Here is a 16,358-nt window from a genome sequence, read left to right on the forward strand (position 1 = left end):
TCCCTTCTGATTCTGTGCAGTAAAACCTAAAATCATCATAAGGTCTCGTTACCCCAGCCACCAGCACTAGATTTATATCATACACCAAACCAGGATATGGATTCACTCACTGCTTCTGTCCAGTGAAGCTATATAATTCAGTCCAAATAATTGTCAGAAAATAAAAGCACCCTGAATTGAAAGAATTAATACTGTATATATATATATATCTATATCTATCTATCTATCTATCTATCTATCTATCTATCTATCTATCTATATATCTATATATGTATGTATATATACTGCCTGTCTCTTACCCATTAGGTATATATACTGCCCGTCTCTTACCAGTTACGTGTATATACTGCCTGTCTCTTAGCCATTATATACATATACTGCCTGTCTCTTACCCTTTATGTATATATACTGCCTGTCTCTTACCCGTTATGTATATATACTGCCTGTCTCTTACCCTTTATGTATATATACTGCCTGTCTCTTACCCGTTATGTATATATACTGCCTGTCTCTTACCCTTTATGTATATATACTGCCTGTCTCTTACCCTTTATGTATATATACTGCCTGTCTCTTACCCTTTATGTATATATACTGCCTGTCTCTTACCCGTTAGGTATATATACTGCCTGTCTCTTACCCTTTATGTATATATACTGCCTGTCTCTTACCCGTTATGTATATATACTGCCTGTCTCTTACCCTTTATGTATATATACTGCCTGTCTCTTACCCGTTAGGTATATATACTGCCTGTCTCTTACCCTTTATGTATATATACTGCCTGTCTCTTACCCATTAGGTATATATACTGCCCGTCTCTTACCCTTTATGTATATATATATACTGCCTAGAGAGCTGCAGAGGGAAAATAGTTAAATAATATCATAAAATAACACAAATACAGATAGAATATATAACCCCACTTTCTGCTAATGTTCTAACTTAGTTTCTCAGCAGCAGCGCAGAGCTCACTGAGCATGTGCAGTGCCACTGACACACAAAAGATGCCTAACAAGATCCAAGATGGGGAGCTGCAGGGAACAGCTGTGAAGGCCTGGATCATTACTATTATAGGGCTGCTGAACCTCTGGGTAGGTGCAGTAAGTACAGTATATAGCAGTAGAGCATTAATCGCCAGGTTCTTTATTAAGCTTTAGTTCTCCTTTAAATCAATAAAACTAAAATCTCAGACAAAGGGCCAGTCATGTGAGGGTGCAACTAGACTCGGCAGCTGTGAATGAGGCCTAACTGGTAATAGGAAGAGAATTACAGCGTGTTCCACTGCTCACCAATAACATTGTTATTTCTGGAGCCCATCTCCTTGGCTGTACTCGGTACTTTCATACTTAAATGACCCCTTTGTTCCCTCGCTGTTAGAAAAATTCCAGCACTCCCTCTTTCTCAATCATTTCCCTCAAAATTTCCAGCTTGTGGCCGGCTGCCCCCCGCCGTGGGTTGAATTGGAAAATGTGTTTTTATCTGTGGGATTCTTTAGGCTGCCGAATACGAGCAGCAGAGGGGAACAGGAACCCCACGGGGCCACAATGCGAGCGGCACTGTCTCTTTTGCTGTGAATTAGGGGTTTTCTCACCAGGGCTGTGTCTATAGGACCAGTGGACTACGAGACAAACCAGACTTCATGGGGCTTTCTGCATCTCTACAGTGAGACATGCGAATCACATTCAAGTTAAGGGACACCTAAGGTTGGGGCACCTGGGTGTCACTCCCTTTTCTTTGGGCACCTGGGTGTCACTTCCATTTCTTTGGGCACCTGGGTATCACTCCCTTTTCTTTGGACTCCTGGGTATCACTCCCTTTTCTCTGGGCACCTGGGTGTCACTGCCTTTTCTTTGGGCACCTGGGTGTCACTGCCTTTTCTTTGGGCACCTGTGTGTCACTCCCTTTTCTTTGGGCACCTGGGTGTCACTTCCATTTCTTTGGGCACCTGGGTATCACTCCCTTTTCTCTGGGCACCTGGGTGTCACTGCCTTTTCTTTGGGCACCTGTGTGTCACTCCCTTTTCTTTGGGCACCTGGGTGTCACTTCCATTTCTTTGGGCACCTGGGTATCACTCCCTTTTCTTTGGACTCCTGGGTATCACTCCCTTTTCTCTGGGCACCTGGGTGTCACTGCCTTTTCTTTGGGCACCTGGGTGTCACTGCCTTTTCTTTGGGCACCTGTGTGTCACTCCCTTTTCTTTGGGCACCTGGGTGTCACTTCCATTTCTTTGGGCACCTGGGTATCACTCACTTTTCTTTGGACTCCTGGGTATCACTCCCTTTTTTGGGCACCTGGGTGTCACTCCCTTTTCTTTTGACACCTTTTCTTTGGGCACCTGGGTGTCACTCCCTTTTTTTTGGGCACCTGGCTGTCACTTCCATTTCTTTGGGCACCTGGGTGTCACTTCCATTTCTTTGGGCACCTGGGTGTCACTCCCTTTTCTTTGGGCACCTGGGTGTCACTCCCTTTTCTTTGGGCACCTGGGTGTCACTCCCTTTTTTTTGGGCACCTGTGTGTCACTCCCTTTTCTTTGGGCACCTGGCTGTCACTTCCATTTCTTTGGGCACCTGGGTGTCACTCCCTTTTCTTTGGGCACCTGGGTGTCACTCCCTTTTTTTTGGGCACCTGTGTGTCACTCCCTTTTCTTTGGGCACCTGGGTGTCACTCCCTTTTCTTTGGGCACCTGGGTGTCACTCCCTTTTTTTTGGGCACCTGTGTGTCACTCCCTTTTCTTTGGGCACCTGGGTGTCACTCCCTTTTTTTTGGGCACCTGTGTGTCACTCCCTTTTCTTTGGGCACCTGGGTGTCACTCCCTTTTCTTTGGGCACCTGGCTGTCACTCCCTTTTTTTTGGGCACCTGGCTGTCACTTCCATTTCTTTGGGCACCTGGGTGTCACTTCCATTTCTTTGGGCACCTGGGTGTCACTCCCTTTTCTTTGGACTCCTGGGAATCACTCCCTTTTTTTTGGGCACCTGGGTGTCACTCCCATTCTTTGGGCACCTGGTTGTCACACGCTTTTCTTTGGGCACCTGGGTATCACTCCCTTTTCTTTGGGCACCTGGGTGTCACTCTCTTTTCTTTGGGCACCTGGGTGTCACTCCCTTTTCTTTGGATACCTTTTCTTTGGGCACCTGGGTGTCACTCCCTTTTCTTTGTGCACCTGGGTGTAACACCCTTTATTTGGGCAACTAGGTGTCACTCCATTTTGTTTGGGCACCTGGATGTCGGGGGGGTAGATCAGAGTGGAGCGTGGGGTCTCAGATGGGTCTGGGTTGGTGGGGCCCACCAGGTTTTTACCCGTTGTCCCGCCAGCCCAGTCCGTCACTGGAGACCTGCACCAATTCATCAACAAAGTGCAAATAATGGCAGATGCATCTATCCTTTACACTCTGTACCCTTCCTTCCATGTCATTAATGACACCCCAATTCCCATGGTTCTCTAGAATCACATGTGAGCTCAGGCATCAAACAACTGGGCTTATTTATGAAAGTCAGGCAAAATACTCAGCCCTAACACCTACTTGCACCCATCTATATGAACACCCTGTGCATTGTAAATGTGACACAGGGTGCATCCCATGTGGGTGCAAGAGATACCAGACTTAACTTGGCATTGAGTATAAAACTTTGCCTTTGCAGGTAATACCTATAGGTGCTCAATGCTGTTCCACTTGGCTTGACCATGTGCCCAACATCTTCCTTCTGAAGTGCGAGTTGCATCCATTATTGCGCCCGTTTTGGTGCACATGTGTGTCTGTGGTATCAACATAGTGTTTTTTTGCACTTTACCCTGATTTATGAAACAAGCCATTTGCCATTGTGCATTGGATTGGGCTAGCCATGCCAGGATCCCACCACCAGATGTACTAGGACGGGACAAATGGACCTTTTTATAGTACAGTAAATAAAGTCACAATTTGCCCGTGGGAGCAGAAATGTGCCGTGACCTTTACTTTCTACAGTATCTTCTCTGTGATGATCCCACATTGTTCTACATGACCCCCCTCCTTTAATTACAGCACTGTGACAATAGTAATTATTCTGGTTATGACTAACTGCCTCATTATTTTATTACTCATATACCTGATAAATAAGGGGGGTTCAACTTTCCTTTCCCCTAGGAGTTGCTGATGATCCATTGTGGAACCTGGGCATCACTACTTAAGCAACCAATGTGTAAAAGAAACGGATCCGCACACACACCGATTATTGCAGTCGGGGAATATCCCCTTTTATTCAGCCACCAAACATCAACGTTTCGGGGGGAACACCCACCCTTCATCAGGATGAAGGGTGGGTGTTCCCCCCCAGAAACATTGATGTTTGGTGGCTGAATAAAAGGGGATATTCCCCGACTGCATTAATCGGTGTGTGTGCGGATCCGTTTCTTTTACACATTGGTTGCTAAGGGACCCGGCAAGGGTCAACGGAAGGAACGCACCACCAGCTTGCAGGATTGGTGAACTACAGGTGTGCGGTAGGAGAATTACATTGTCATCACTACTTAAGGGCACCTGGGTGGGTTGCAGGTCTCCCTTAAAATGGGGCCTTAGCCTCTGTGTCACACCGGGCCCCAAAGAACAAAACTAATAACAGAAGGACATACTGTATCTGCACGTAGTGTATTGTTAGAGCAATATCAGGCAAGCATGCCATATATCTAATGATGGGTGAATAAATTCACCAGGCATGGATTCCATACGAATGTCTGCGTTTCGACGCCAGTAAATAAATTTGAGAAACTGCTGCAAAAATTCGCCAGCGAAAATTTTACTGCAACAAAAAACAATTGGCGTGCATCAAAATTGCCTCGCGCATAAAAATTGATGCGTGTCAAAATTATTTTGCCGCTCATTGACTTCACCCATCACTACATATATCTATTTAGCAATAGCCGTGGAGAAAACCCCCAAAGAGTATTACTTTGTATACTATTCACCAACACACATCCAAGCTACAGTGGCTCTGTCACAATGACTAAACCTGCTGCTGCTGTTCCCATGTGTTCCATAGAGTGACGGGAATATGGTTGGCACATTATGAAAGAACTAAACACAGGCAGCAGCGTCCCCTTAAATGTAGGACCTGCTGCCTCCTGTGAGGGCACAACATGTTGTGGCAAGAGAGAGACTGTCCAACATCTGCTGCACTCCGGGGGCCACTGATAAGCGACAGCTCCACGTTCTCTATCAAGTCCAGCCAATATTTGCTTTGGAAAACCTTGGACTTTCTTCCTGACCCGGCAGTTACATTCAGCTGCTGCATGCGGGCACCCGGCCATTTTAGTTTCAGTATTCTGAGCTACCGGCCAAGATGTGCCCCATGGCTGCCAGTTTATTACCCACTGGGTGTGGCCTCAATCTAAGCATTGGCTCTCTTGCTGGTTTTAACAGTTATTCTGAAGCTGGTTTCATTTGCCCATAAATTGCAGTTATAAGGGTTATGATTGTAGGTATTGTAAGGAAAGATGGACACAGTAGGACAAGATGGTGACAGTAGGACATTATGCAGACAGTAAGACAAGATGGAGATAGTATGACAAGATGTTGACAGTAGGACATTATGGAGACAGTAAGGCAGGATGGAGATAGTATGACAAGATGTAGACGGAAGTGCACGATGGTGGCAGTAGGACAAGAGACAGGAGGGCAAGATGGTGGCAGTAGGATAAGATGGTTATAGTGGGGCAAGATGGAGACAGTAGAAAAAGATGGAGACAGTAGGAAAAAATGGTGACAGGGGGGCTAGATGAAAATGCTAGGGCAAGATGGAGACAGTAGAAAAAGATTGTGACAGTAGGGCAAGATAGAGACAATAGGTCAAGATGGTGACAATAAGGCAAGATGAAGACAGTAGGAAAAGATGGAGACAGTAGGGCAAAATGGAGACAGTAGGTCAAGATAGTAACAGTGGGGCAAAATGGAGACAGTATGAAAAGATGGAGACAGTAGGGCAAGATGAAGACAAGAGGAAAAGATGAAGGCAGTAGGGCAAAATGGAGACAGTAGGACAAGATGGAGGCTTTAGGAAAAGTTGGAGACAATAGGAAAAGATGGAGACAGTAAACAAGATGGAGACAGTAGGGCAAGATGGAGACAGTAGGGGAAGATGGAGACAGTAGGAAAATATGGAGACAGTGGGCAAGATGGAGACAGTAAACAAGATGAAGACAGTAAACAAGATGGAGACAGCAGGAACACATGGAAACAGTAAACAAGATGGAAACAGTAGAAAATGATGGTAACAGTGGGGCAAGAGGAAGATGGTAGGGAAATGATGCAGTAGGGAAAATGGTGACAGTAGCACAAAATTGTGACTTTAGAGCAATATGGTGGCAGTAGGGAAAGATCTAGACCAGTGATCCCCAACCAGTAGCTCGTGAGCAACATGTTGCTCTCCAACCCCTTGGATGTTGCTCCCATTGGCTTCAAAGCAGGAGCTTATTTTTGAATTCCAGGCTTGGAGACAAGTTTTGGTTGTATAAAAACCAGGTGTACTGCCAAACAGAGCCTCAATTTAGGCTGACAATCCACATAGGGGCTACCAAATGGCCAATCACAGCCCTTATTTGCCACCCCAAGAACATTTTTCATGCTTGTGTTGCTCCCCAACTCTTTTTTCTTCTGAATGTTGCTCACGGGTTCAAAAGGTTGGGGATCCCTGATCTAGACTTTAGGTTTGGATGGAGACAATAGGTGAACATGGTGACAGTAGGGCAAGTTGGGATAATTGGACAGGAGACAGTGGGGCAAGATGGTGACAGCTGGGAACATTTATGACATAGGACACAAGATAGTGACAGTTGAAAATGATGACAGTAGGCAAAATTGAGACAGGTAAGTTGGAGTCAGTAGGACAAACTGGTGACAAGAAGATAAGATGAGAGTAGTAGAAAGTAAGGACAAGATGAGGTGTGAAGGGCAAGATGGCAACTGTAGAGTTATTATTATTATTATTATTAACATTGTATTTATATAGCGCCAACATATTGCGAAGCACTGTAAAGTAAATGTGATAATACAACTAAATCACATGAATTACATACATAGAACATATGGAGTAACAAACATTACAATCAATACAGGTACAAGAAGGTGAGGAAGGCCCTATGCATAGGCATACAGTCTAAAGGAAAGGCAGTAATACACAAGGTGTGGGAGTGGGCAAGATCGAATTGAGTGGGTGAGAAATGTGGTATTGTATGTGGTGTTGCGTTTGGTAGTTAAGCAGAGTGAGGGGAGGCTTCTCGAAAGAAGTGCGTTTTCAGAGATTTCTTGAAAGCAGAAAGGTTGGGAGAAAGTCGGACAGACTGTGGGAGAGCGTTCCAGAGGAGGGGTGCAGCCATTGCAAAATGAAACATTAAAGTTAGAAACATTAAAGACGAAGCAACATGGCAACAGCAGGACAAGATAGTGACCGTTGGCCAAAATACTGCCTGTGTTTCCCAATCTACAGCTTTTGGTCATATTATAAGTATAAGTATAGTTCCTATTTCCCAACAACAATTTTGGCTTTGGTGGTAAGAGTACTGATATAAAAATAACGGTCTCTCACTTGTCCCTGGAGCAAAATATATTTTGAATATGATCTATAAACTTTGCCTTGTTTAACATTTGTTACACTTCCAATTTAATTTTTTTTCTGACTCTGCATTTGGCATGAACCCCAATTTTGCCCATAAACCTAATACAGCTGGTTACGTTCCAAAACCCATCACATCTCTATTTATAGCCTAAGTGATGGTGCCAGGTGTTGAGCTGGGCGGCCGACTCATTCTCTCCTGTCGCTGCCGTTAAAGCTAAAAGAAAAATACAATAATTCCTAATATTAATGTTCCACCGTGTCTTGTTGAATATCCCAGTTCTCTGGTTCCTCCCCCTTCTATAGATGTAGATTTATTCATATCTCCTCTGATTTAAGAGGACAGTATCTGTATTTGTTCAGATTTCAGCTGGACTCAGGGAAATATTCTTTTTGCACTTTCCACTTCCTGAACGGCAGCTTTAAGTCTCTTGGCAGGAAATAATGTGTGCAAAGGGAATTGTAGTCCCACCTGTCTAATGAATTACCTCTGCTACATTATTACACAGGGTGTTCTAAAAAATGGGCAGGGGGGATTATCGGATTCACATTCCTTTACATAGCCGCTGTGCTTAGTACAGGGGATACAAATTTCTCATATTTTACTCATGAGCAAACTTAGGGGACTGTTTCTGCTGAATTGTGCTTAGTACAGGGAATACCTATGCTGCCATAGTTTTATGGGATCTCTCTGTACAGACTATGAGCAAACTTAGGGACTGTTCCTGCTGAATTGTGCTTAGTACAGGGAATTACCTATGCTGCCATAGTTTTATGGGATCTCTCTCTACAGACTCTCAGCAAACTTAGGGGACTGTTCCTGCTGAATTGTGCTTAGTACAGGGAATACCTATGCTGTCATAGTTTTATGGGATCTCTCTGTACAGACTATGAGCAAACTTAGGGACTGTTCCTGCTGAATTGTGCTTAGTACAGGGAATACCTATGCTGTCATAGTTTTATGGGATCTCTCTGTACAGACTATGAGCAAAGTTAGGGGACTGTTCCTGCTGAATTGTGCTTAGTACAGGGAATACCTATGCTGCCATAGTTTTATGGGATCTCTCTGTACAGACTATGAGCAAACTTAGGGACTGTTCCTGCTGAATTGTGCTTAGTACAGGGAATACCTATGCTGTCATAGTTTTATGGGATCTCTCTGTACAGACTATGAGCAAAGTTAGGGGACTGTTCCTGCTGAATTGTGCTTAGTACAGGGAATACCTATGCTGCCATAGTTTTATGGGATCTCTCCTTTCCTCCTGCTTCATTCAGCGCTCCCTTGTCCTATGGAAATGAGTGAATTACTTGGCCTCGTATCTATATCCATGACTGAAATGTTGATTATTCGGCTAAGGACCAGTGTAATATTAATTAAAACTGATATTTGCTGATCATGAGAATATACAATTACAGGTAATGCAAACTCATCAGGAATGAGGGGGATTGTATGGAGAAGGGAAAGGAGTATACGGAGCAGAAGGGAGTTTCCTCGGTGCAATCAGAGCCGTGTGGTCTAATAAATAATGTATATTAAATTGAAAGCCTGTCATTCCACATCTGATTCATATTGTTGCCATGGTTTTGATGAAATAATCAAAATGAGAGCTTTTTCCTTGGAAAGTGAAACCCCCGGCAAAGATGTGCTCCGTGATCCGGCAAAGACTTGAAGGAAGTGGCTGGTGAAATGCAGGGAATTGGGGTGGAAACTCCAGATGCCTATACAATACAAAGGCTGTTGTGGTGGGGGACTCAGTAGGGTTTTGTCTCTGACCAGCAGAGTCAGACGTGATCATTTCTTGCTGTGTGTGGGGCTTATTCATCATGCGCCAACAGCTGGACCTCCCCCAGGTGCCTATGGAGAGACAAGTGCCAACTGCCCATAGAAACCCAGCAGAAAGCCTGGCACTCAGCCGCCACTTTAAAGGGGTTGTTCACCTTTAAATGAACGTTTAGTATGATGTAGAGAGGGATATTCTGAGACAATTTGTAATTGGTTTTTATTTTTTATTATTTGTGGTTATCTTTTTACTCGGCAGCTCTCCAGTTTGTGGTTTTAGCAGTCTGGTTACTAGGATCCAAATTCCCCTAGCAACCATGCATTGATTTGAATAAGAAACTGGAATATGAATAGGAGAGGCCTGAAAAGAAAGATGAGTAATAAAAAATAACAATAACAATATATTTATAGTCTTACAGAGCATTTCTTTTGAGATGGGGTCAGTGACCCCCATTTGGAAACCAGAAGAAAAATCAAATAATTCAAAAACTATAAAAAATGAATAACGAAGATCGACTTAAAAGTGGCTTAAAATTGACCAGTCTATAACCTACTAAAAGTTAACTTAAAGGTGAACCACCCATTTAAATCCTAGGGCAAAGATTGTATTGTGTGCCTTGTGTGTGTGCATTCACTAGCACACGTATGTTACCAAATAAGCAGTCAGTGGCATAAAAGGGGGTTGTTCACCTTTAAATTAACTGTTAGTAGGATGTAGAGAGGGATATTCTGAGACAATTTGCAATTGGGTTTTCATTTTTTATTATTTGTGGTTTTTGAATTATTTAGCTTTTTATTCAGCAGCTCTCCAGTTTGTAATTTCAGCAATCTGGTTGCTAGGGTCCAAATTCCCCTAGCAACAATGCATTGATTTGAATAAGAGGCTGGAATATGAATAGGAGAGGCCTGAATAGAGAGATGAGCAATAAAAAGCAGCAATAACAATACATGTGTAGCCCTGTAAAACATTTGTTTTTGGATGGGGTCATGAAAGCTGGAAAGCATCAGAATAAGAAGGCAGATAATTCTAAAACTATATAAAACAATAAAAAATGAAGTTCAATTGAAACATTGCTTACAATTGGCCAGTCTATAACCTAAAAAAGAAGGTGAACCACCCCTTTAACCTCCCACTCATCTGCAGGAAAGGGGGCCCAGAAATGATGCCACCCACTGATTTGGACCCTGATCCACCCCACACATGGGGCCCAGAAATATACTTTGCTGTACAGGTATGGGATCCGTTATCTGGAAACCCAATAATTAGAAAGCTCTGAATTACGGAAAGGCCATCTCCCATAGACTCCATTATAATCAAATAATCCGAATTTTTAAAAATGATTTCCTTTTTCTGTGTAATAATAAAACAGTCGCTTGTACTTGATCCCAACTAAGATATAATTAATCCTTATTGGAAGCAAAATCAGCCTATTGGGTTTATTTAATGTTTACATGATTTTCTAGTAGACTTAAGGTATGAAGATCCAAATTAAGGAAAGATCCATTATACGGAAAACCCCAGGTCCCGAGCATTCTGGATAACAGGTCCCAAACCCGTATTATATACTATAGCTAACCCATCTGCCATTTCTTGGGGGGAGGCCCTGCATCCAAATTGTTTTTGCAGATTAAAGGACTGATGGTGGTCTCTGGCCCAGTGCCCTTTTCTGCCCATTTATTTAGGCAAATATATTGAGCAAAATCAGGTTTTTCTCCATTAGACGGCCACAACTGTTATGGCTGGTTTTTAAGGGGGTTTTTATGTGTGCAAAGCTGCTATACTCCTTTAAGCTCAGGGCACACGCTCAGATTCCTCGTGAGGCAGCTTCGGGCGACTTCGGGAAAACGAAGCGCTCCGAGTGCCATCCTGCTGGCGATTTACATTCTAGCCGGCGGGAGGCAGTTGGGGGAGATTGGTTGCCCGAAGAAGAGGAGATTTGTCACCAGGCAACTAATCTCCCAGAATCTGAGCTTGTGCCCTGACCCTTTTAGGGACACTGACATAACGGCCCCTTATAAACACTGCCCCTGCTACAAGTCTGATGTAAATTAGCACTAAACGGCATTTGTATCCACCGGTTAGAACCCCTTCACTTGCAGCAGGCGCAGTAGTAAATGACCCCCCAATGTAACCCCATCCAGCACTCCATAATAAAGTTATTATTCTCCCTGCCTATAAACGTATCCTGCCCCCCTATTATAGGATAGTCTGCCCCAGCCTTAGATTGGGACACATCAATCTATTCTTACAGTCGCTCCTTATATAGCAAAACAACAGGACTCCTGTAGCGCCCAGTAGGGAAGCCAGTGCAGAAGTACTCACAGTAGCAGAATAGGGCTACAGGGACATATATATATATATATATATATATATATATATATATATATATATATATATATATATATATATATATATATATATATATATACTGTATATACTAAATCCAGCGATTAAGATCCGCACTCTCAGGTCTTAAAAATAATAAAAATGTATTGTTCGATCACAGACAAAATACCTGCATTCTGTTGCCTTTATTTGCGGGGTGCACGGTCAATTTTAATTTGTCTATTTGGAAGAAAGCTCCCGGACCAGCACTACCCCTTGTGTAGTCTTTTTATTTCACACACATCTCATACAAATCCGACGTAATACACAAAAGCCATAAATATCCTGTTAATTATATCCTTATAAACGGTGACTAGTGATGTCATTTCTGTCACATGACTCACTAAAACGTGTGTATTATAATAAATAAAGAACCCCTTGTTGGAAAATATGAGGATATTAGAAGTAACCTCCATGACCTGTATAAAAGCACTTGGCCGTCGGCCTTGTGCTTTTAGGGTAGGACTACATGGACGTTTTTGACGCAATCCGCCAAATCGCATTCGGCAAATCGCATTCAAGAGAAATAAGGTAAGTAATGGAAATGTCGGATGAAGTTGCAGCGTTAGATCAACGCTGCGACACTATCCAACAACACATTCACTTACCTTATTTCCGTTGCATGCGATTTGCCGCTGTCGTTTTGTTGCAGTGCGTCGGATCGCAATGAAAACGTCCATGTAGTCCTACCCTTATATGGTCATGGAACTCCTTGGTGACTTTAATATCCTTATGTTTTACAATAAGGGGTACTTTATTCACTATAGTGTTATGTGATTTACTAAACTGCATAAAGTGCAGGGGGCAGAAATGACCAAAGCAAATCTATTGTCTGTCTGTCCAGCGCTGACCTACAGCAGAGAATAGGTTGTTAGGCATTAATGCGGTGGGTGCAAAATAGATATCCAAAAGTACTTATATTATTCTAGGATATATATTATATTATTCTGGGATATGTAGTCCACCAGTGGGATCTGGGGTAACAGGGAGCTACAGTCCGGATCATGTTCAAGACTGTTTGGGTGAAAAGGAGCTTTATTTGGCTAAGAAGAGAGAGAGCGCTGCAGATTCATTCCCAGCAAGCTTACCAACTAATCCTTTTATTTTAATCACTTAACCACTTAAACATAATCGTTTCTTTTTATATGAGCCGGAAAATCCCTATTGAGCCCAAACCTTGTGCTTCAGCTCAGACGAGCGTTCAACTGGCCCTATACACCAGGCACAGCACAAGCATCTGTGTGACTGCAGCAGCACGGAGAGAAAGCGCTTAGTGTGCAAAGCTGCGACCTTCAGCCCAGCCGCCCAATGATACAGCACTCAGCTCTTTTACACTGGCACCCAGGGGAGTTAGCAAGTAGCACCCTTTAAAGGGGTTGGTCATTCACAGAGTAACTGTTAGTATGATGCAGAGAGTGATATTCTGAGACAATTTGCAATTGGCTTTCATTTTTTATTATTAGTGGTTTTTGAGTTATTTAGCTTTTTTATTCAGCAGCTCTCCAGTGTGCAATTTCTGGTTGCTAGGATCCAAATGACCCTAGCAACCACACATTGATGTGAATTAGAGACTGCAATACGAATAGGAGAGGCCTGAATAGAAAGACGAGTAATGAAAAGAAGCAATAAAAATACATGTGTAGCCTTAGCAGAGCATTTGTTTTTTTAGATGGGGTCACTGACCCCCATTTGAAAGCTGGAAAGAGTCAGAAGAAGAAGAAGGCAAATAATTAAAAAAAAATATAAATCAAATAAACAATGCAGACCAATTGAAAAGTATGCCATTTTATAACATACTAAAAGTTAACTTAAAGGAGAACTAAACCCTAAAAATGAATGTGGCTAAAAATGGCATATTTTATATAGTGAACTTATTGCACGAGGCTAAAGTTTGAGCTTGTCAATAGCAGCAATGATCCAGGACTTCAAACTTGTCACAGGGGGTCACCATCTTGGAAAGTGTCTGTGACACTCACATGCTCAGTGGGCTCTGATTGGCTGTTGAGAAGCTAAGCTTAGGGCTCGTCACTAATTATCCAGCAGAAAATGAGCTTCCCTGGCTGTAATATAAGCTGATGCTACAGGTTTGCTGATTATTAAATTCTGATGCTAATTGCACTGGTTTCTGTGCTGCCATGTAGTAATTATCTGTATTAATTACTAATCAGCCTTATATTGTGTCATTTCTATTCTATGTGTACTGTATATTGTGAGTGGGTCCCTAAGCTCAGTAAGTGACAGCAGCACAGAGCATGTGCAGTGAATCAGCAGAAAAGAAGATGGGGAGCTACTGGGGCATCTTTGGAGACACAGATCTTTACTGCTAAAGGGCTGTGGTTGCCTTGGGCTGGTACAGAAGCACAAAACATCATGTACAACATTTCTAGCTACTTCTTTAGTTAAGCGTTAGTTCTCCTTTAAAGGTGAGCCACCCCTTTAAAGGGCATCTCAATTTTTTCTGTGTGGTCATGACAACTGACGGCACCTGAGCGGGCTGTACAATGTCACTGATAGAAATGATCTTAAGATTTCAGCAAGTGGATGTACAAATGAAAGCAACAAGCACAGGAGGCCAAACCCTTTTTCCCTATTGCTGTGAATGGTGTGCCAGATGCATCAATAAAGTCTGCTCTGTCTGTATATAGATATAGAGTGAGAAGGAGGAGCCTAAAGTTACCTTTAAAGTTACAGCCAATAATATTTCTAGGCCTCCCTCAAGCACCCTCCATGTTACCCACTGAGCGCCAACATTTGGCAGCAGGGACAGCCAATCCTTTCAGGGACCCCCATTCTCCCCTTCCCCCACCCTCCCGATGCCTAGTCTAGTTTGTGGGTGCAGTTTAGGAAAGTGGTCTTTATCATACCTCCCAACATTTTGGAAATAGAAAGAGGGACAAAAAGAATTGCGACGCGTGGCCACACCCCCATAATTACCATGTTAATTTTACAAAATTTGGCAGGTTATGAAAGTTTTAACACATTTCTGTGGTTTTTATGTATTACAGTTTTGCTAATGAAGGTGAATGGTCCTTTAAGCTGCAAGTCACAGTTTGCCCAAGAGACCTGCTTATCTTAAATTGTTACAATTGTTTCTTTGCTTATCTTAAATTGTTACAAAAGTATATAAGTGCACATGCCATGTATTCTGGGCTCTCTGACAAAAGCCAATTAAGTTAGAAACTTTGTATTTTTTTCTGGCTGATCAGTGCAGGAGATCAAAGAGAAAGTCGGGACATTTCAGTAACAAACCAGGGACTGCGGGCTGAGCTGTCTAAATTGGGACTGTCCCTTGAAAAACGCGACAGTTGGGAGGTATCCACTGTAATAGTTATACAGTATCTTCTATGGACAGAGAATTCACTGGGAATTGCACAGTAACATTATGGCACAGGCAATAACTAAAGGAATTCTATTATTCATAGGCCTGGCAGTTTGTTATTAAACACTGGGGTGTGATTCAGCGCTTCTCCCATGATCCCTTGCCCCTCTGTTGTGCCCAGCAATGCCTTTCCCTGACAGGCCAGCCCAGCGTTTAACCCTAGAGCCGCCGGGGTGAGACACACAAAGAGAGGAGTATGTCTCATTTCTGCTGACGAGAAGTTTCGGACACAAGAAAAGGTTGTGAGAAATAGATTGGGATTTGGCTCGGGGCCTACATTGACCCTATCAGAGCGGAGCGGGGTCACAGACAAAGGCCACTTTATGTGCTGAAAGAATTACACAGTGGAGGGAAGAAAGAACTCTTTCTATTTTATATACCTTAACCCTTTCTGTGCCGCCTTTCCTTCTCTCACAAAGCTACATATGTATATTCTCATGTCCCATCATGTACGTGGCACATTCACACAGACCTAAATAGGTGAATACTGTACAATTGAACCTTAAATGTGGACAACCAAATTGCACCAATATACTTATTTATCTCATTGGCCAAAAAGCAGATCATAGATGTAGGATCTCTTATACAGATGGAGCCCTGGCAATTCTTTCTCTTGTACAGATGGAGCCCTTCCCCTTCCTTCTCTTACATTGGGTGAACCCTACCTCTTTTTATGCAAATGGGCTACTTCATTTTGTCATCATATTCAGATGGAGCCAATCCTTTTCTTCGAAATGCACAGATGGAGCCTTTGCTATTCCTTCTCTTATACAGAATACAATCTTACTCTACCTTCTCTAACAGATAGGGGTCCATTTCCCTTTCTTTTATGTACACATACAAAGATGGAGTTCTCACTATTCCTTCTCTTATAGAGATGGATCCCTTCTCTTACAAAGATGGAGCCCTTACAATTCCTTCTGTTATACAGATGGAGCCCTTACTATGTCTTCTCTTACAAAGATAGAGCGCTTACTATTTATTATTTTATACCGATGGATTATTCCTTCTTTTATACGGATGGATTTCTTATCTTTCTTCTCTTACAAACATAGAGCCATTACTATTCATTTTCTTATACAGATGGAGCCCTTATATTCCAACTCTTCCACAGATTGAGCCCTTACTATTAATTCTCTGATACAGATGGATCTCTTATGTTCCTTCTCTTACAAAGATAAACCCATACTATTCGTTTTCTTATACAGATGGAGCCCTTCTCTTCAAA

The 16,358-nt window shown here is 42.7% G+C and overlaps 1 protein-coding gene across 1 annotated transcript in view; it reads left to right on the top strand.

Annotated features, from left to right (window-relative positions):
* Positions 1–16,358, top strand: part of lgi4.L (leucine-rich repeat LGI family member 4 L homeolog) — a 66,142-nt gene that overhangs the window by 31,558 nt on the left and 18,226 nt on the right. The window lies entirely within an intron of this gene.

Source organism: Xenopus laevis, chromosome 7L (genome assembly GCF_017654675.1).
Source record: "Xenopus laevis strain J_2021 chromosome 7L, Xenopus_laevis_v10.1, whole genome shotgun sequence".
In the NCBI taxonomy this organism is placed as follows: domain Eukaryota; kingdom Metazoa; phylum Chordata; class Amphibia; order Anura; family Pipidae; genus Xenopus; species Xenopus laevis.